Source organism: Rhinopithecus bieti, unplaced genomic scaffold, assembly GCF_001698545.2.
Source record: "Rhinopithecus bieti isolate Rb0 unplaced genomic scaffold, ASM169854v2 scaffold_32012, whole genome shotgun sequence".
In the NCBI taxonomy this organism is placed as follows: domain Eukaryota; kingdom Metazoa; phylum Chordata; class Mammalia; order Primates; family Cercopithecidae; genus Rhinopithecus; species Rhinopithecus bieti.
The window spans coordinates 3,186,104-3,208,458 of record NW_016814432.1 but is presented as its reverse complement, the minus strand read 5'-3'; the positions used below and the strand labels follow the sequence as shown (position 1 = coordinate 3,208,458).

Here is a 22,355-nt window from a genome sequence, read left to right as displayed (position 1 = left end):
AGACAGAAGGGGCTGTTCCCAAGGGTCCCAGGCTACACAAAGCACAGGCTGCAAGGTCCTTTTCGGTAGCCATTCATTCCCTAATAACACTTTACATAGCAGGAAAGGGGCAGAGAACCCACCGCAGGGGCTCCCTGCACACAGCCCCAGCCCTCCGAGAGGAGGCGAGGGCGGATCGCACGTTCCTCTCCCAGACCATGGAGGGTGAGAGCTCAGATGCACTGCAAAGCAGTCAGTCCGTATGCTTCCAGGATTACTTGTTTTTCTGTCACTGTCTCACAGGCACGTATGTGTGTGTCTGCAAGCACACACCCTAACATTATTTGCTGTTTCACATGTGTAATCTCTCTACCCATTTGACAACTGGCTTCTGGGGAAGAAGAGTGGGCATGCATGTGTCAGTGTGTGTGTATCAGCTTGAACTCAACACATGTAGACTCAGATACTCTAAAGCTCACGTGACAGATGAGGGGAAGATAAGAAACTGGTAGATGGGTTCTAGCAAATCAAGCACCCCACGGTCCCATGTACTGATTTTCAAAGCTGAATTGTAACATAATTTAAGCCAACAAAACGAACTTGGCACAAAGCAAGATACTGAGACCTCTGAATAAAAGTAACTTTCTAAAAATATTTAAAAATAAGTTTTGTTTAAGAAATCCAAAACCAACACCTACCTTGGGCCAGTACAGTATTGAAACAAGGGAAGTGACAGGAACCCTTCTAGAAATGTCCCACCTTTGAAGGTATTACCTTACTAACATAGGTGAACTCTGTTTTATGACATGGTGTATTTCTTTTCCCCAGGAAACAGGCCAATAATTTCCTAAAGCAACTGTCAGTGACTCATTTAATGTTACAAAGTAAATCTGACTCAGAGCAAGCATGAAAGTCTTCTTCCAAGGGAGGCAGGTAAGCCTCCTGAGCTGATACACATTTTACAAAAGCACAGAATTTTAAGGGACTATAGGGCTATAAACATAAGTTGCATGTCCATATAACAGAGACAATAACTGGCCAATAAATGAACTATATAGTAATCCCCTCTTATCTGTGGGAGACGTTCCAAAGTCCCCAGTGGATACCTGAAATTGCAAATACCAACAAATACCAAACCGTACACACACACACACACACAATGCTTTTTCCTATGCATACATATCCATGATAAATAATTTAAAAATCAGGCACAGTAAGAGCTTAACAACAAGAACTAATAATAAAATAGAACAATTATAACAATATGCCAGCATCAAAACTCTTGCACCATGGGGCCATTAGGCAAAGTAAGGATTCAGTGAACACAAACACTACAATACTTCAACAGTCAATCTGATAACCAAGGAGGCTACTAAGACACTAATGGGTGGGGAACATCAACAGTGTGGATCCACCGGACAAAGGAATGGTTCACGTCTGGGCAGAACGAAGTGGGATGGTGTGAGATTTCATCACGCTACTCAGAAAGGTGCACAACTTAAAGCTTAAGAATTATTTATTTCTGTAATTTCCCATTTAGTATTTTCAGATCATGGTTGACTGCAGATAGGGGAAGCCATGGAGAGTGAAACTGCGGACAGGAGAGGACAAGTGTACCATCCTTTGTAGGTTCCTTTTCTTATATTTTTCACTTAAAAGCTTAAACTAATGTTTCTCTGCCCCAAGTAGTTTACAAATGTTGACCAATTTTGTTCTGAAAGTCTCTTGGCAAAAAATACTTACTTGAATCAAAAATTTCTTTAAATTTGGGCTATGCTACAAACCTCAATAAAAGTGGCATAATTTTAACTTCATCATTCCAGTTAACAAAAAGGCATAGAAATTCCATCACTCTACTCAGCCATCCTCCCTTCCTCTTGACTTCTTATCATTCCTCTGATCCTCAGACACACACAAGGCACCATAAGACAGGAACTGCTGCTTGAAGGCTTGATGATTCCAAGAGAAGTGAGAGGTAAGCTCTGCCCCATGGCTGTTTGCTCAGACAGCTGGACATGTATTGGAATAATCTGCTGTAGTCAGTTTCTTCATATTTTTATGTAGCTAAAGATTAGAGCAGAAACTCAAAAATCAGGAGTTCTGTGTTAAAATCCCAGGTTTGCACCTGACTCATGGCTGACCCTAAAGGCAAGCCATTTTAGAGAGAGGGGAGTTAGAACATCCACATCTCTGTAATTAGTATGCCTATACCAACCAGTTCAGAAAAAAATACTTTGAGATTCCCAGGGGAGAAAAGGTTACATAAATGAAAGAATGACATGGGATCCACCAGAAAACGTAGGATATTAGTCACACCAGTCAAGTTATAAACGTTTAATTTATCTGTATTGCTGTCATTAGGAATAAAAAGAGCACATTATACATCCTGATGAAATTCCTTTTAAACAAAGACTTTATGGCTTTTGGAACAAGTAAAGTTTGGTAAATTAAGTGAGATAAACCACAGAGAAAGGTGCAGCTAAACTGCTCTCCATAATGAAATTAATTCTTAGTCTGTAGCCGAGGCACTTGAGTAAAGTTTTTTCAAAATTCCCACTTGACAATTTAGGTTCTGCCTACTTGTGAATCAACTGCTTAAAGGAACAGTTACCAAGACTCTGTCTAGTATAAATTAAAGACCCAAAAGTATAGACTGTGTTCTTTGGTTAATCCTATGTCAACAGCTAGATGCTTTCTTAGGTCCTTTACTTTAGAAATTCTGGGATTCTCTGGATTGCAACAGGATCTCGCTGTGAGTGTAAGCTGCCCTCCTTTTGAGTGGGGCCCAGTAGTCACTGAGTGGGATTCTTGTGTGGTTGCTTTTCTCCAAGGACAATCTGTACTCCAGAAGGTAAAAGGTGTCCATCTGTGTGTGGTGCTGGCTCCAGCCACTCCAAAACCTCTCTGAAGACTCTCCGTCTGGGGACAAGACTGGGAAGAGTCTTCTGCTTGCTCCTTCCATATGCAGGGACGGCACGGCCATGGCCCCATGGGCGAGTCAGTAGGCACAAGTTGAGGGTCACATGGTCACCACAATGGAAGTGATACAGTGCTTATCCAACAAGACGGCATCAGAGAGGCATCCTGATTTTCTTTTCTCACGGCTGCCCCTCTTCAGGATTCCGTAACCGTAGTTACGAACAGTGGTTTTTAAATATGTGATTCCATGTATAAGAAAGCAAACTCTTGATCAAGATCCAGAATCCCACTGCAGTGTTCACTATTGCAGGGCTAGCGTGAAATGAGACCTGAAACGTGGCTCATCCGAGATGAGGTGTGCTGTGAAGTATAAAATGTACACTGGATTCTGAAGACTTCATACAGAAAAGGAAGGTAAAATGTCTCAATAATTTTTTAATATTTTACATGTTTAAATAATATTTGGGATTTATTGACTTAAACAAATATTCTTAAAATTACTGATACTTTTTTTACTTTTTATAGTGTAATAATCACTGAAAATTTAAAATTATATAACATATAGCATGCATGTATAGCTTGAATTTTACTTCTATCAGGTAGCACTTTCTATAGTATTTTTTGTCCTGGTATGTTTAAAAAAAAAAAAGATGTGAGCTTAGCTTAGCTCAGAATAATAAATGAAACTGAAAAAAAAGATACTGGGCTTTATAAATAATTTGTTTCCCTTAGGGTCTGTACAACGTTAAACACAAAATCATACTCTGTGTCACGGAACACTACATTTTGTTAGCAGATATATTTAAAAACAACATAAACTTTATACTAGATGGTAAATAATGCTGTATGGAAAAAGATGATACCATATTCTCAGTTTCTAAATCTTAACCTATGTTGAACTCCAGCCCCCTCCCTTTGAATATAAGGAAAGTAGGATTTGGAACGGTTAAGTGATTGTACAAGGCTAGACAGCTGCACGAAAAGGCTGAGGATCCAATACAGAGCACAACAGATGCTTTGCACATACACGAGGCTGTTTTGATCCCGGCGTACAGTCACCGTCCTCACCACAAAAAGCCTCAGTATGAGAAATGTGTAGGGATAAGATTTAATATTCCATTTAGAGATAAATTCCACAAGTACATCTATATATATTGTTAATAAAAACAAGTGACAAGGCTAACGCCCTCTAGGAAATGGATCATAGGGGTTTTTCTCTGAATGAGTTAAGCATTGACTTTCTAAAATTGCTGTTAAAAAACTGGCATTGTGTTTTAAGAAAATCTCTGGAAGTTCTGGAAAAGGGCAATTAATTAATTAAATTTATCACTAAAAAGTTCACTTCACTTCCCAAGGTGGTCTGATGCAAAATCTGTTCCCACAGCCTAGATTCTACAGTCAGGGAAAGACGGAGGGTCTCGTTCTAAAGCATTTCGAAAGCAAAGAAAACAGCAATGTGTACCATATATTTGATGTGGGTAATAGACAGGGCCATCCAAGAGTAACGTTTCTAAAAGTAATAAGCTTTCCCTACATACTGATCCGCGTAACCAGAGCTGGGGAAACTGTCTCCAGGGACATGCTAATGTCCCCCAAAGAAGGGCAGTCAGCAAGTTCAGCTGTTCTATCTTTGGACCATTAATACTGTATGTTCAGTCAGGCCACATCCCAAAACACCTACAACTGAAAAGTAATTCTTCTCAAATGAAAACTGGCATATTAAGTGTACCCTCCGGGTTTGGGGAATGTTTCCCATCCCAAAATAAATTTTTAAGCACAAAGAGACAGTTAGAAATGGTCACTCTGCTGATAACCATGCTTTATTCAGTAATCTGTCAAACAGGAAAAAAATGGCAGAAAAAAAAACAGACATTTATATTTTAATTTCCTTGTGCCTGTTCCTTCCCCTATTTATAAAAAAAAAAAAAAAAAAAAAAAAAACGGTGGAATTTGTCAAAAGAATGAACAGCAATCATGAGAGTCATGATACGCCTTCCACGGCCACATGGCGCTAGTTTTCAAGGGAATAAGAATTACAGCCAGAGAGAGGATGTTGCCACACACATATAATAATGTATTTTGAACCATCTCTGATTTGCAACATAAAATTTGAAACACTCAAAGGATTTAAATGCTTTCCTCATTAACTTATTATTAGGCCTCAATTTTTACTTTTTTCCCTTCCTCTTAAAATTAAAACTGAGTATTCCCTTCAACTTCGCACCACCTTCAAGCAACATCTCCGACTATGCTAAGCGTCTACCGAGGGGACCACAAACTACTCTGTAGGGGAAAAGCACCTTCCAAACACCAAATCCCCCAGCTAGAGGAGTTTTTTTCAAAGTCTCTAACTCTTGATAAAAAAATTATAGGCCTGAGGCTACATTGAAGACTTTATTTCAAACTAATGTTTTGAGAAGGAACAAAAATATTCAAAATATTTCATAATCTTATCATTTTAGAATCTACCATTTCTGATCACTAAAAATAAGTGATCTTGGCCGGGCGCGGTGGCTCACTTCTGTAATCCCAGCACTTTGGGAGGCCGAGGCGGGCGGATCAGCTGAGGTCAGGAGTTTGAGACCAGCCTGGCCAACATGGTGAAACTCTGTCTCTACTAAAAATACAACAATTAGCCAGTTGTGGTGGTGTGCGCTTGTAATCCTAGCTACTCGGGAGGCTGAGGCACGAGAATGAGTTGAACCCAGGAGGCAGAGATTGCAGTGAGCCAAGATCATGCCACTGCACTCCACCCTGGGCAACAGAGTGAAACTTTGTCTAATAAAATAAAATAAAATAAAATAAAATAAAATAAATAAGTGATCTAATCAAAGGATTGTGGGGAGCACTACATCTTTTGAGTTCTTTCTATGTAACAGCCAACAGGTTAAACACTTTGCATTATCTTACACAGTAAAATTTGAAAGCTTTAAATACAAACAATTATAAAACACAGTTTTAACCAAATGTGAAATGTAATGCCTACTGGGTGATGAATGTGATACCCCACCTTCCCTCAAAAAAAGAAAAAGAAAATACTCTGGGGTCTTCCTCTTTCCATAGCTTGTAGATCTCAATTACCCGTGGGATGTGCACAGACCAAAAACAAAAGAGAAAAGAAAAAAAATGAAATACACATATACAAACAGAACCTTTTGGGGACTGTTTCTAAAACAAAGATTTAGAAAGCAGTATTTCACAAAGTGAAAAATAAGTGCACACTTGGTCAGAAAATTTTCAAAATCTGTAGAATATTAGAACATAAAAATACAGAATTTCAACCTCATGCACGCACCCCTCTGAAAATGTGCCCAATGACCAGCTGGGATTCTCTGTGTGTACCGCAAGCCCAAAGCAACATTACACATTGCCCTTCAGGATGAGACTGACCTTACCTCTGCCACACAGACCATAAACTGAATGTCACATCCTTTAGTTATGTAATTTGCTCATTGTTTATTGTTACCTCACTCCTTCATTGTTAGAGAAAACTAGTTATTAATAATCGACCCTTTAAGAAAATTTGTATGTGGTAAAAATGTCTGGATTATATCCTCAGTTGCCTCAGTTTAATGCCAAGGAAATTTGGTAGCCAACTATCTAAAAGATGTTTTTAGAAGCAAGTTTTCTTCCTCAAAGAATAGAAGGGTGTGATTTGTTTTAAAAGACCATATTCCAGTTACAGGAAAAAAATGCTATGTCAAAAATGACAATAATATGCACTTTTTCACCTTGGAAACTCTAGACTTGAAAGAAGCCCATAGTATAAGTTTTCCATCACTCCAGTTGAATTCTAAGACCACCAGTGAAACAGCACCACTCAGAAAACCACAGGGGTGGCCTTGCTAGAATACACATATAGCTGCTGAGGAACAGGAAACGAAGCCAGATGGTTCTGCTGAGGGAAGCACTTTTTTTTCTTTATAAAACCAAAAAAGTACTAATAGGTCAAACATAAAAATGCAGATATGGTAAAGCGGAAAGCTAACAGGAAGATTTATGTAAATAAGGCAAGCTTAAGTTTGCATTATGTTCCCATCTACATCAGTGAATGGATGTGGGGGGGGGGAAGGAAAAAATAATACAGGACATCTATCCTACAGATCTTTTTGTTGATGGGAAAAATGCTACTAGCAATCCCATTTAGGCACTGCTGCTAAACTGTGGGAGCCAAAAGCCAGCATCTGATTTGTATTACATAGAACGTGTGTGAATTATCATGGAAGAGTTTTTTTTGTATTTTTTTTTGTTTTACCTTTTGTTTTTTTTTAATTAAGAGAACCTTTAGGCCGGCGCGGTGGCTCACATCTGTAATCCCAGAACTTTAGGAGGCCGAGGTGGACGGATCATGAGGTCAGGAGATCGAGACCATCCTGGCTAACACGGTGAAACCCCGTCTCTACTACAAAATACAAAAAATTAGCCGGGCGTGGTGGCGGGCGCCTGTAGTCCCAGCTACTCGGGAGGCTGAGGCAGGAGAATGCTTGAACCAGGGAGGCAGAGGTTGCAGTGAGCCGAGATCAGCCACTGCAGTCCAGTCTGTGCGACAGAGTGAGACTCCGTCTCAAAAAAAAAAAAAAAAAGGGAGACAGAACTTTTAAATACAGAGTCTGAAGTAACTATAACCTATACTCTGGCTTCTTACACATCTGGTTTAATGTAGTTATTCACAGTCTCATGAAGTCCCAATGCAGGGTGACACATGACACCTGAGACTATTTCCAGGGAAGATCCCTGTGCTCCAAGTTCCCAAGGTGCACTCCTCACAATGTCAAAGGCAGAACTGCAGCAGGCACTGGGCCTTAGTCTTGTGTCTCCCAAGGATTTGGATGGCAAATTCTGGATCCTCTCCTGTCACACCCAACTATCCACCCTTCTTGACTGGAGTCTGCAAAGCTCAACACCCAGCCACTGAGCCTCCCTGAAGCAGAGCAGTGTGGTCACGCGCACAGCTCTGATGAGTGCAGTGCTAGGGCCCTCTCTCCAACACAGGCCCCGCCTCCTGCTTAGGCCTGGGCAGAAGTGTGCAAGGTTGCCATGACCTTGGGATGGTGAGGATACCTTGGGAGGTCTGCAAGTCAGGCAGCGGCCGGCCACTACCCACCCTGGGCTCCAGTTACAGTAGGGAGCTGGCATCCCCTAAAGGGAGCGCAGCACGGAGGCCTCGCATGCCCTCAGGCCTCGAGCCATCCACTGTATCTGCAGAGAATGTGTATCCACACAGAGCCAGTGGTTTTGCTTTTCCCATAAAGAAGCTGGACACTTGGATTTGAGGCTGAGTTGGTTTGACTCAGTTCAATCTCAGGTAGTTGAGCACCGGGGTTCAAGACGCTGTGAGAGATGGCAGGGGCCAGATGCAAGCGTGTCAGCCAGGCCCTGGCAAGGGCTCGCAGGGCTGAGAATAAAGCGCTGCAGACAAAGCGGGAAATGGCCACTTCAGGAGAGTAGGGCCCCTGAGGAAGGCATCTGCAGAGACAGCTGAGTGCCAGGCCTGAGCAGGGCAGGACTCCAAGGGCAAGCAGGGGCAGCCCAGGGCTGGCACAGTGCAGGGCCAGCAGCTCCAGGGGAGGACGCCGGGGCCCTGCCCAGGGCCGAGAATGCATGCTCCAGACAGTGGCCTTTATTCCGTGGTGGAGACATTGATGGTTTTAAGTTGAAATATGACAGTATCTGTATCTCAGAAAGGCGACTCTGGCAGCCATGTGGCAGAGAGAGCATCGCAGTGCAGGGCACAGCCAGCACGAGGGTCAGCCGGATGAATGCACCTGATCTGGGCCAAGCTCAGCAAGCCTCTCTCTCTCCACCTTATTTTTTTCCCTCTAGGGAGAAAAATATGAGAATAGCACCTATCTTATCAGACTGCTGTGAAAGTAAGCTTGTAAAAGTGTCCAGTAGTTCATGCATTTTCAGTACGCAATAAGGTTTTGAAAATAAAGGCTAAATGGGTATTTTAATTAATGGTTTCAGGCTCAAGGAAGACTTTTTCTTTAAAATAACAACTGACCATTAGAGCTGTTCATAAAGAAAGGGCCATACTGGGAGATGGCGACACCTTCCTCATTTGGACATGTTCTGCCCAGCCACTGCTTATGCAGGCTTCACAAGTGGAAGCTAAGCTGTACCTGAAAATCTTGGCATTCTTACTGGTGTAAAACGGTCTTTAAACATTTTCAGTATACAATCATAGTTTTTATGTAGTTTAGCCCTTTATTCCCATGATGTTTTTGATACCCCATTCTAGACTGACAACATGGCTGTAGGGAAAGGAAGACCAGTAGCCACCTAGTTACAAGGTAGCATGCCCACAGTGACCAGTGCTGGTGAAACGTGAGGGTGCAGCTGAAGGAAAAGGGGGCATCTGCCAGCCGCTCACCAGGCTCTATCAACCCTTCACATGCGGGGTCGGGGGTTGTTCAAACTCAAGATGCCATTGGCCCTAGCACAGATTGTCCAAAGTAAGAGTTTTTATATTGTATTCCTACCCCACAACTTGTGAAAGAAAGGGAGAGGGAGAGAAGAAGAGCTAGAAGGAGGGGAAAGGAAAGAAGGGAAGGGGAAAGAGGAAAAAAGAGAGGTAGGGATAAACAGAGGGGAAGGAGAGGGAAAGAAAGAGAGAGAGACAAAAAGGGAGGGAGAGCAAGAGAGAAAGCCAATCATGGCACAGTGACTTAGGAAGAATCCTACCGAAATGCTCAATAAAGCCAATGTAATTTCTTTGAGCCCCACTGGACTGCTAACATTTGAGAGCCCAACACCACGCACAATTAAACAAGCAAACCCACAATTCATTAGGGATGATTTTAATAGATGACTCATTAGCCAGCCAGTCAATGATGGTTTGTTTTCCCAAAGGCCCAGGCAGATGCTTAACTACAATGAGGCTTCCATTGCCACTGACAAAAGGCAATGGAATCTAAACCACCCATGCCACATCTTCAAGCTTCTTCAGGTGTTTTTTTGAAGATAAGCATCAAATGAAATGACTTCTGTTAAACTTGTATTTCCTGTACAGATTTTATATCTTCTTCAAATTATATGATTGTACAACTATTAAAATACCACTTACTGTAAAGGAAGGCTGTTTAGGACACAGGGCCTAGCCTTTTAACATTTGGCCCCTGAGATGTTTTGCAGTTTCCTTCTCACTCAGTTTCTCACACCGGAGTGGTTTCACAGTATGATTACAGGTATCAGGCCAGTAGCAGAGATGCTAGTTTATATGTAATTCCTAGTGAGAGGAATACGTTTTCTACACAATCAACACTTGAAGTCACTAAAAAACATGACTTTAAAATCTCACAAGAATGACTAAATATGCCAAAAATCAACCCAGAAACATGGCACAGTATCATGGTAAGCCACTGCCCTGAGGAGCTGGCAGAACAGGGCTGAAACCCACTGCCTGATACCAAGAGAAGACATCAGACAAGGGTTTCTGCTTTCAATGTCAGCCTTTTCCTACGAAAATGACAAAAAACAATTCGTGCTCTCCTAACCATGGTTAAACATGTGTTGGGAGAATCAAATACGAAGATGTAAACGATAAAGCACTACAGGAATCGAAAAGGACGACCTTCCAGGGTTTAAAATAAGTTCTAGTGACAGATCTTTGTATTTTACTTTCAAACTTGAAATTTAAGACCCAGACAAAACCAGCAAGTAATTCTTGACTAAAGGACACACTGTAAGAAAAAACACATGAAACTATGCAGCCCCTGACATCCTCATCTCTGCCTTTTTCTGGTGAGACGAAGTAGGCACAGCTCCACTACCTTGAATGGGTATCTGTATCCTGTGGACTTGGTGACAGAATGGCCCGAGAGACAGGAGGCCAGCCGAGTCACCTCCCCGGAATGCAACCTGTACCCTCCAGCACAAGCACCCACAAGTTATTGCTCTGCTTTGTGAGTCAGAAGCTGGAGGACGGACCCGAGAACAGGGATATGTCGTCTGAGCATGTGGGTGATGTGCGACCAGGGAGGAAATGAAATCACACTCACAAGGGACAGAAGATGGGACTGCAGAAGGCTTTTCTTTTCTTCTTACTGCCCTGTGTGCACAGATTTTCCCAGAGCCACTGTCAAATAACTACATAAGAATCTTTAAGTAAAATTCTGTATATTAATATAATAAAATATACTATATTAAAAATAAAGTCCTATTATTACAAGATGACCTGCTTCTAATGTGCATGTGTCGGTGATGGGTACAGACTGAGAGACAGGATAGAGAGGGGAGAAGGGAAGGGATAGGAAAGTGGGAAGGTTTTCCATAACAACAGGCCTTCCTTGGAACTCTGGCTCTCTAGAAGAATCCTCTAACCAATGAGATCCTTGAAAACTGAGAGGAAATAGAGTGATGATCACACAAAAAGGTTTCTGAATGAGCTGATGTCGATATCATCAAGAACTCCCATGGGTACTTGGTCTTACAAGCTAATGCTAGATTAGTGATTTTTAAATATTGTTTGGTAAAACAGGTCCAGTTTATCCTTCTTCCTTTCCATTTTTCTATCTGCTTAGATATTCTTCCTTTAAAAATAGGAATAAGGCTGGGCATGGTGGCTCATGCCTATAATCCAGCCCTTTGGGAGGCCGAGATGGAAAGATCATTTGAGCTCAGGAGTTCAAGACCAGCCTGGGAACATAGGGAGGCCTTATCTCTACTAAAAAGAAAAAAAAAATCAGCTGGGTATGGTGGTACATGCCTGTAGTCCCAGCTACTCAGGAGGCTGAGGTGGGAGGATCACTTGAGCCTGGGAGATCAAGGCTTCAGTGAGCCAAAATCATGCCACTGCACTCCAGTACGGGTGACAGAGTAAGACCTACCTCAAAATAAGTAAATCAAAAGTAAAAATAAAGCGAGGAATAAGGTCTAATAATAGTAGAATCTAGAGGAAATCAGGAAACTGGCCACTGTGTGAGAACATATAGACGTTACTTCCTTTCCTTTATGGTCTGCACTGAACCAGAAAGAAAGGTGCTTGCAAACGTTTTGTTGATATCAAGTAAATCCAGCACCACTCAACCTAAGTGTGGTGAGATCGTATTCCGGGGCAATGCCTTGTGCTAGCCAAAGAGCGCATCTTTTAATAGTAAAAGAAATGGAGCACATTTCATATATGCAGGTTTCATTTTTATAATTTCACGAAGAAACGATGGGCAGGGAGAGCCAGTCCAGGTATTTACTGGGCATCTGTAAAGATAAAGAGGGATAGGATCCAGGTCCTGCCTTCAAGAAGCTTCCCCGAGAGAGACCGACATGAGACAGCTAACCAAGTCCTGCCTGTTCCTCAGAGGTCTCCCTCACTTTTCTCTCTATAGCAAGAGCCCAACCATTCTCTCTGTGAGAAAAAACGGTAAAAGTGATCTCAAGTATTTTACATAACTCTGAGAGGTACTTAGGGAAGCTATCCTATGGAGTAATTTCATCCCTTTCTTTGAGAACTCTACTAATAATTTCCATATGAGGCTTAGGCCAACAACGTACAAACAATTTCTTACAGGATTTCTCAATTTTGCCTTTACATAATTCGGCTTCTGTAAACTGCACCTGTACATAACTGGCCCTAGTAGAAGTCCAATTGTTTTTCTCTTCTAAAAGGAAAAGGAGACTTTTACTTAACTATACCCCAAATTTATCTGTTTGGGGCATATGTAGCATAGTTTCTGAAGCAACTCTAACAAGTCAAAAATCCTCTGGTATTTGATTCCAAGAGAACAATGGCTTTTGAATATTCTTCACCTTCGATAAGGCGTAGCGTAGGAGCACATGGAACACAGTCCCCAGCCTGAATGAAACTTATTTCACCAGCAAGTCAGTGTTAAACAGCTTATGCTTACATGAGATCTGACCCATTTCCTCCAGTATCCAGTCCATGGTGCCTGGTCTTAGCGTTGATGCCCTGGTCATCAGACAATCAGAGTCTAGGGGAGATCTAATCAGCACTACAAAGCCATCAATTATCTCAGCTTTACTGACGTCAACAGGTAGAAAACTGAAATAACAGATACTAAAAATACAAATGACCCAACACTCACAGAGAGGATCAAACTTTCTTCTTTACCTGAGAAAAAGGATAAGGAGAATCTTTGTGGCATTACTGTTATAATTCCTTCCCACAGGAGAAGCAGAAGAGATGTCTTCCAGCAGGAAGTGAACGGGGCTGAAAATAAAACGTGTTTCTTTGCTTTTGGGAACATTTAGCTTAGAAAAGGTGTTGTTTTGTGTCCTTGGATACAAAGGCAAGATTAACATGCTTGTACTAGAGAGTCCCCTGAGGATGGGCCTGGGAACCTGGAGCTTGGGCTTGGGCATTCAAGTGGCCCACAAAGGGATGGAGCAGAGCCCCCAGGCTTCTCCACCAGAGCTCTGAAAAGACAAAACATGTAATTTTAGTAAATTATTGCCTGCAATAAAGGTGTTAATAGGACTTGAGCATGCATTTAAAAACAGAGATTGGACTTTCAGCTTGTGTGTGTATAGGAAAGAGACAGAGCAAGAGAGACAGAGGGATTAACATATGGTGTGTGTGCAAAAGACTGCCTCGATTGCAAACATGTTTTGCCCTCTCCAGAGTGCATGAGTGTAAATATGAACACTGAATATTGAAGATATATACCTTGTATAAGCAAAATCATCACTAAATTTAGATGATGTCACATCTTATACGAGATATTTACATCTATTTCCCATGGACAGTCTTGTTATTAAAATTAAACAGTCAGTTTAGTTCATATTTTCAGATTTTCCAGACTTTCATGGAAGTCACAAAAAAGTGGGAGACACTAGTGAAGGAAGAAACAGCTGGGGAGCAGGGTAGGGAAAGAGGAAGGGCAGACCGGGCTGGGGTGGATAGAGAAAGCTCAAGGAATCTCATGGACTTGGTAAGTGTAAAAGTGAATAGCTAACCTATTCACTAAGTGTGAGAAGTTCTTTAGTGTAAGAACTTTCTTACACTATTTTCCTAGTACTTTTGCTCTTAAGACTAGCACCATGACTTTCTCAAGTACAATGGGTCACTTCATGGTCCGCAGTGGTATAATGACACTTCACATCAACGAGCATGACTAAAGGGTGGAGTACAAGCTTCCATCTTAATGTGGTTAATTGCTACCCATTAGAACTTAAGCAGCACTTACATGAAGTCTCATAGTCCTCATAATCCACGTCCACAGGCACTATACCTAACCCATTTTATATGAATATGCAACTTTATTCTCTATGCATTTTCATCCTCTCTCCATACATATCCTTGCCAATAACTGCTTTTCTGATTTAACATCATGTGCTCGATATTACGTGGTTTAAATCAAACTGAAAATGTGATCTAAGAATGCACCAGTCTCATGTTTCTAAATTATCTGTGAATGAAAACTCGATTCATACTGGAAATACGGGTGATATAGGTGTCTTTCATTAAACAACACTTTAAAGCGGGCGCTACAGGTTCTTATTTGGGGACACAGCAGCTCCTGGGATGTCATTCCAATCAAGCAAGACCCAGCCAGATAAAACAGGCAACGGATTTTCTACATTTTTCTAACTTACTTTAAATAATACACTGAAAAGTTTACTGTACAGGATGAAAAAAGAGAAAAAAAGAGAAATGGCAAGTTGAATTTGTTATACAGAGTTTTCCGCAGCCAGATCAGGAAAATGGTTTTTTGCTTAATCTAAACATTTGACGTTTCAAAGATGTAGGAAACTGTTACGAGCTTTTCTTTTCCTATAAATAAAAAGCTATTCTTTTCTCTTCATTAATCAAGGCCCTTGAACTGCCTTCCTTAAAGTTTGGTTTGTTAGAAACAACACAGAAACCACGTTCTTCTAAATACAGATAAAGGAGAGACTATTTATTTAGTTATTTTCATTTGTATTTCTTGGCGCATTTTTCAAAGAGATTGTATTAAATAGCCCCATAGAAGGCTAGAAGATTTTTTCCCACAATGGAAAACAATAACAAAACCTCACTAATCAATATAAAAAGTCAAAATAAAAAATCAACGAGTATTATAACACATTCAGCAAGCAGGCCACGGACATATTTGCCTTCCAAGAAAGAACACCTTAGGCTCCTAAGTAATAATATGGAATTAGACTCCCAAAGTGAGTAGAAATTCAATTCCTGGCCTTATTACCTAACAGTCACTTGACAAAGATTCTAATAGAACAGATTTTCTAGGAAACTCTCCAGGTAAATATCCTCTGCATATAGTTACACAATGCCTTCCCCTGTGCTATGAAGACAGGAACGATGTTGTTAAGATAGAGAGCTCTCAGCAGAGGCCTGGTTTTTCTGGACCACTGTCATTTTATGAGACAGCTACAACCTCACCATTGCTTTCTGTTACGTAAGGCCTTACTAACAAACGGATTCAGGCACCACTAACACTTTAGACAACTGAAACACAAAGAGACGCTACTGCTATATGCTACTCTCCTGCATATGAACAAACACGGTCTACTGATGGTGACAGAGGCAGGAGGCAGACAGGGGCAGGTCCCTGGTGAAGCCTCACCTTCAAACCAAAAAGCCTGAAACTCATGGCCCAAGGTGACAACCTCTACTCCTGTTTGTCCACTCTCTCCTGAATGGTTCTTTCTGAATAATGCCTTTTTGCCCATCAAATGTTGCCTTTTTCAAAACTACCGATGGCCCGTCCTGTACCCCATCCTCTGCCTATAAAGACCCCAGTCTCAGTCAGTAGAGGAGAGAAAAGTGGGTTCACTGGAGAGAGGAGACTCGACTTCAGAGAGCGGCTGCACTTCGGAGGAGAGGCGGCTGGACTTCAGGGAAGAGCCGGCCGGATGTCGAGGGAAGACTACCTGTTTGTCCTGTCCCCTCCACAGCGAGCTCCCCTCTCTGCTGAGAGCCATTTCCAAAGCTGAATAAAATCCCCCATTGGTGCAGTGTGGCTGTGTCCCCTTTCAAACCTCCTCGTGAACTGTAGCTCCTGTAACTCCCACGTGTTGTGGGAGGGACCCAGTGGGAGACAACTGAATCACGGGGCGGTTTCCGCCTCCTGTTCTCATGGTAGTGAACACGTCTCACAAGAGCTGTTGGCTTTAAAAGGGGAAATCCCTTTCACTTGGCTCTCATTCTCTCTCTTCCCTGCTGCCATGGAAGACATGCCTTTCGCCTTCCACCATGATTGTGAGGCCTCCCCAGCCATGTGGAACTGGGAGACCATTAAACCTCTTTTTCTTTATAAACACCCGGTCTCCAGTATGTTTTTATCAGCAGCATGAAAACAGACTAGTACATCTGCCTTCACCATCCTTCAGGTGTCCATACCACCTCATTCTTCTTGGACTCCAGACAAGAGCTCAGGACCCACTGAGTGCGGGTACCCAGAAAAGGCTGTTACACTGGCCCTTTGCCCTCGCTGGCGGAGGGCAGCTGCTCCACGTGATGAGGCAAAGGGCCAACTGAGCTGATAACACACGGCTGTCCACAGACAGCAGAGCTAAGACAGCACTGTAACCCACCCTCTGGGGCTTCAGGGGCACAGACACCCCCACCTGTGTACCACAGCAACACCCGCACGAAGACTGCTCCTGCCGGTGACCAGAGCAGCTGGTCTTGCTCTCTCACGTGCATGCTCCTTCCCGCAAGGGGTTGAGCGCAGCACGCTGAGTAAATGGAGCTTGCTCCTGCCAGTGCACAGAGCAGCAGCCAGCCGGATCCCACACCCGCTCATTCATGTGCTCCCTCCCGCAAGCAGTTGAGCAATGCGGGCCAAATAAACGGAGCACCCTGTCACAAGTCCAATGAAAGGGTCGTGAAAAATCTGACATCAATGGTGATGTTGCAACAAGCACACTTCCCTTAAATAAGATCTCAAAGTTTAAATGACATCCGATCCTTCCAGATTTGTGTCACATAGGATACAAAATGCTAGTAGAAGATGGACAGATGGGAAAGAAAGGACTGGGCAGCAGTGGGCAATTCTCCCAGCTCTGTCTGTAATCTACGTACCCTGCCAGAGGCTCCTCACCCTCCCCAGGTCTCTGTATTAGCTGAGAACTGAGAGCTGGAATGAAGATGAATTCATTCAGAAGACAAGGGACAGAGGGCACTGGAGACCTGACTACATATTTTCCCCAAACACGCTCTTTGCTTCTTTACCTGATACAGCCAATAGCACAGGTTCAGCAAGATCTGACAGCTATCTCAGCCAGTTTCTTACCTTTAAAATCTATAAAAAGTCTTCAAAAGTTTCCAGCATGTAACAAGTGCTTAACATTTGGCAATTACATTTATTTCTAAAAGTAGTTTTGTTATTATTCAGTCTGTGCTCACTGTCCCCTGCCACCTCCACACACAAAAAAGGATTCAGGTATATGATGTTAAATTCTGATGAATTTCAGCGCTAACCCCTAGCGATCTTCACGTCCTCCGGATTACCAGTAGGACCCTTCTGGAGCATCGGTGGGATCAGCTGTAGCAGGAAAACCTCTTGCCACTTTATACATGGCTTTTACTGAGTCCTGGAAAGATGTTGGACTTAGGTCTCTTGATTAACCCTGTCTCCCAATAGCAAGGGGTCTTTTTTGTGGGTGGTAAGAGCCTTAAGATACTCTGGCCCAGCTCCTACCAATTAGCTTATCAGTCAATATGTTCTGGCTATAGTTGTATTTTACATACTTTTATCAAAGTGGGACCTCAGTGGGACCATACACTGTCATTTGTAGCAACCAGAACAGTGACCATGGCAGGTACTCAACAGAATATATGTTGAACGAACAATGCCACCCTGAGAAGTCAGAGGTTCTCCCCCTTGCTATTTTCAGCCACCACTGCTATAATCCTGACTGCTGGACACTGGTTGAAAATGGCATGCATTGCCACTAGAGTGTTTCTCGTGAAGCTGCTTGAGCCTATATGGAGGGAGGTGGGCATAAAAGCAGGTTGTAGAGGGGTCAGGTAAATACTTAAAATAAAAATATTTTAAAAGTTTGAACTGCTATCTATATCCCATAAAATGCAAATTTTTAGTAACTTGTGTTTGTGCAAATTGTTTATAGCTGTAAGCCATTAGCACTACAGTAATTACTTAAATAGTAATTTATATTCAAAATGCACAGCAATTGTAGACATTAATTACAGAATTTGGGTGGTATGTGGGTGTTTGAGGTAAAATTTATTCAATTATTCTGTATGTTTAAAAAGTTTTATAATAAAATACTGGAAAAGATCTAACTGCCTATGACTTTATTCAGAAGTACAATATAATTTAATATAGCTGTATGTATTTTTTCTTCAAGTTGAAATACTTCTTACTCATTTAAATAACTTTGAAAACATCTTGATCTAGGAAGCAAGACTACAGGTGGATGAAAATGAATTGGAATCAGCAACAAGTAAGGACTTTTTATAAATCATTGCGAAAATTTTTACAAGTCAGAGGTAAACTTTATTCATGTATGTATAGCGCACTGATGCTAATTTTTTACAGGCTTTATATTCTGTCCTTTACACAGATGGAAAAATCAAGATAAAACAGCTTGTCTAAGCTGAGAAACAATCTACTTGCACAGCAGTGATCACCAGCACCCACCTCACAACAGGAGGAGAAAATGCTCTCTGCTCTTCATTACGGAAATTCACTGACAAGTAAAAAAGTGTCAGTCACTTCATCTAAAGGTTTACTAAAATTTTTGCGTATAAAAGAGAGGGGTTGTGATACGGCAGAGGGGCAGGGAAGTGCCGGGAGGAGAAGGGCAGGTCCCTGGTAAGGGCTCCACCCCCGGGCCTATGCCCACGGACTAGGTGAGGACAGGCACTCCTGCCTTCACGCCCAAACGTTGCATTTCTCCAAGACCACCCTGGCCCACCACACCTCCATGCTGTGCCTATAAAAACCCCGAGACTCTAGCAGGGAGAGACACAAGCAGCTGGACATGAAGAGGAACACACAAGCAGCTGGATGTTGAGAGAATGTCGAGAGCACACCAACAGGCGCCAGTACACCAGCGGTCCATAGACCGGCGGAAGTATGCGGAGTTTGGCCGGGGCGGAGAGAGGAGAGCTCCGGCCACTGAGAGACTCGATTCCAGGGGAAAAACCACCTTCCCACTCCATCCCCCTTCTGGCTACCCCATCTGCTGAGAGCTACTTCCACTCAATAAAACCTTGCACTTATTCTCCAAGCCCACGTGTGATCTGATTCTTCCAGTATACCAAAGCAAGAACCTCAGGATACAGAAAGCGCTCTGTCCTGGAGATAAGGAAAGGGGTCTAATTGAGCTAACACAAGCGGCCTATGGACCGCTAAACTGAAAGCGCACCCTGTAACACATGCGCGCTGGGGCTTCAGCTGTCGGCATTCACCTCTAGATACTGCTGCAGGGTTGGAGCCCCACAACCTGCCCATCTGCATGCTCCCCCAAGAGGTCTGAGCAGTGGGGCACCGAAGAAGCAGGCCACACCCCATCACAGGCTCTGCGAGGTGGATAAGGGAACTCTTCCCCTTTCAACTGTGTAATTAAAATGTGTGTAAATGAGATGGTATTAGGACTTGTTTGATCGACATTTGCAAACACTTCTGTATTCTAAAGTTGATTTCAGTGTCAGGGTGCATATGTGTTTTAAACAAACAATACCTCTCCTTTTTCATTTTTATGATTGCTGACTTTAATGTTGGCAACAAATTTACTTTTAGTCATAAATCTCTGAAGTAACCTTATGTTAATACATTTAAAATTGCAAGGAATGATAATATTTCTTAAAATGGAGAGTACCAAGCTATAAATTCTTACTTAATAATCGTACCTTTTCAGAAACCAAGAAATTTAAACTTTGTTCAGAACACATAAATGAGAACCATAAAATGCTTCCTACATCATCAACATATTAGAAACCCAGGAGAGTCCTGCATACACAAGACCCAGTTGTATTATGGAACCAATCAAGACTTGGATGGCAAAGAGAATGACCTAACTTTCTATCTGTCTCTCCATGGAATCCAACCATTTCCATTTTTATTTAAAGGGTAGAGTGTTTATGTATTTTTATTCAAAGGCTGGAGTGTTGTGTGAATATGTTGGCCTGTGGAAAGGCTGTAATGAGACCATCTTGTCAAGCAATAATAAAATGACTTCATTTGACACAACCTTTTGCACCAACCCCTATTTGAGCCAAAATGTTTATAAAATATTTTTATTTTATGCTAATTCAAATGTGGGCTTGTTGTGCCAAGATGTGGACTACACTTGCAGCAGTGCTAGCTTGGCATTTGGGGAGTGAGATCACAACACGGTCCTTCTTTCAGATCTACTAGTTTACACAAGACTTTCTCCTTACTTACTTAACAGTCTCATTCATTTTCATGAGACTATTTGGCCTATTTCTGAAATATCCCTCCTACTCCAGCCAATTACAAAGGTTTACACACGTTCATTTAAAATATATGGAAAATAAAGACAGTCTAAAGAAGAAAATAAACATAACCTGTAAAAAGCACTATCAACATGATGGTATACTGTTTCCCTCACTATCAAAATCTGTTAGATTCCCGACTCCTTTTTCACCTAAGTGCAAAATAATAAAATTGAATGAAATTTAATCTATTTGTTTCCTTGAACTTGGAGAAGAGTTTGGATAAAGAACACCTATATAGGGCCAGGTGCAGTGGCTCAAGCCTGTAATCCCAGCACTTTAGGAGGCCAAGGTGGGTGGATCATGAGGTCAAGAGATCAAGACCATCCTGGTCAACATGGTGAAACCCCGTCTCTACTAAAAATACAAAACTTAGCTGGGTGTGGTGGCACGCGCCTGTAGTCCCATCTACTCACGAGTCTGAGGCAGCAGAATCGCTTGAACTCGGGAGGCAGAGGTTGCCGTGAGCTGAGATTGTGCCACTGCACTCCAGACTGGCGACAGAGCAAGACTCCGTCTCAAGAAAAAAAAAAAAAAAAAAAAAAAGAATACCTATATAGCTTATTACATAGCTCTATGCAGATGCTGACGGCTAGAAGGCTAAACGATAAATAGATATTATTGAGAAAATAATGTATTTTTACAAAACAAGCCTCTTATTTTTTAGTAGGTAAGGTCATTTAGGTTAGACAAAAGAAAGTGTTGGCTTCTCTTGCCAGTATCTACTTTCTCATAATTTCTAAGTGTGGACCTATATAGTTTTTGATGTGATGTTCTGAAAATATATCTAAGGATTAATGTCATAAAATGCTTCTTTGTAATTATAGCTTAGAAGCACACATTTAAAAGATCTAGGCTGGGCATGGTGGCTCATCCCTGTAATCCCAGCACTTTAGAAGGCTGAGGCGGGCGGATCACCTGAGGTCAGGAGTTTGAGACCCACCTGGCCAAAATGGTGAAACCACATCTCTGCTAAAAAATCAAAAATTAGCCAGGTGTGATGGCACATGCCTGTAGTCCCAGCTACTCGGGAGGCGGAGGCAGGAGAATCGCTTGAACCTGGGAGGCAGAGGTTGGAGTAGGCCAAAATCATGCCACTGCACTCTAGCCTGAGCAACAGAGTGAGACTCTATCTCAAAAATAAATAAATAAATAAATGATCTTAATGTTGCAACGTTCAAAATTTAAAGTCAAAGCTAATTATTTTGTGCGTAACAGAAATCACTATTAGGTGTTCAAACACACACACATTTTTTATTGTTATGAACAAAAAGAAGATCACAGGTGAGCCTAATCTCTGCACTAGCAAACAAACTAATTGTTTGCTTTCTTTTGTAGGCATTACAGTTTCTTTTTGAGTTGCATACATGAACAAGAAAGCTGGGTCCGGTTTTCCAGAGAGGGACCACTCGGGACGGAAAGAGACTCATGAGCACAGGAAACCTGGGAGTGCTCGAACAAGGACAGGCAACTCCAGGGAAAGGAAAACGCCTCTACCATGCTTGCTCATGTCTGGTCGCAGAACCAACACGGGTATCAGGGAGATCAGGGCAAAGTAAAATGTAACCACTTGTTTATAAAAGAAAAATCATACCACTTGTATATGTAATATATGCAAACACAAAACAGCATGTCTAGGAATCCCAAGAATGAAAATCTGAATTTCCCTTTAACAATATCCATTATTTTACAAGAGAATCATTATTAACATCTTTCTCTATCTCTCGTTAACAGGTAAAGCTCCACGACATGCAATATGACATGTTAAGAAGTGTGTGATGTAATAACCAGACTCTTCAGCAGCAGAAAGCAAGGAGTTCCATAAGAATATTACTCGGGGTGGGATTTAGTAGAATAATGTAAGTCCGAGAATCTTGGATTATATACATTGAAATGAGGCAGTATTTCTAGATGATCTGAAAACTAGTACTTTTATACCCCCAAAATAAAGAGGAGCACCATTCAAACATTTTTTCCATCTATCTATCCATCCAACATCTAGCACAAATAATTAAAAGAATATTTGTGAAAGTTTTCCTCATTCAAGTACCAATCAGTGTAAGCTACCTGTGCT

General features: G+C 41.9%; 1 protein-coding gene and 1 long non-coding RNA gene across 4 annotated transcripts in view; one reads left to right on the top strand and one right to left on the bottom strand.

Annotated features, from left to right (window-relative positions):
• Window positions 1-22,355, bottom strand: part of GMDS (GDP-mannose 4,6-dehydratase) — a 651,165-nt gene that overhangs the window by 308,850 nt on the left and 319,960 nt on the right. The window lies entirely within an intron of this gene.
• Window positions 1,518-22,183, top strand: LOC108514254 (uncharacterized). Its single transcript, XR_001881173.1, has 3 exons — window positions 1,518-3,312; window positions 21,620-21,814; window positions 22,016-22,183. It is a non-coding gene; the product is annotated as an uncharacterized LOC108514254 (long non-coding RNA).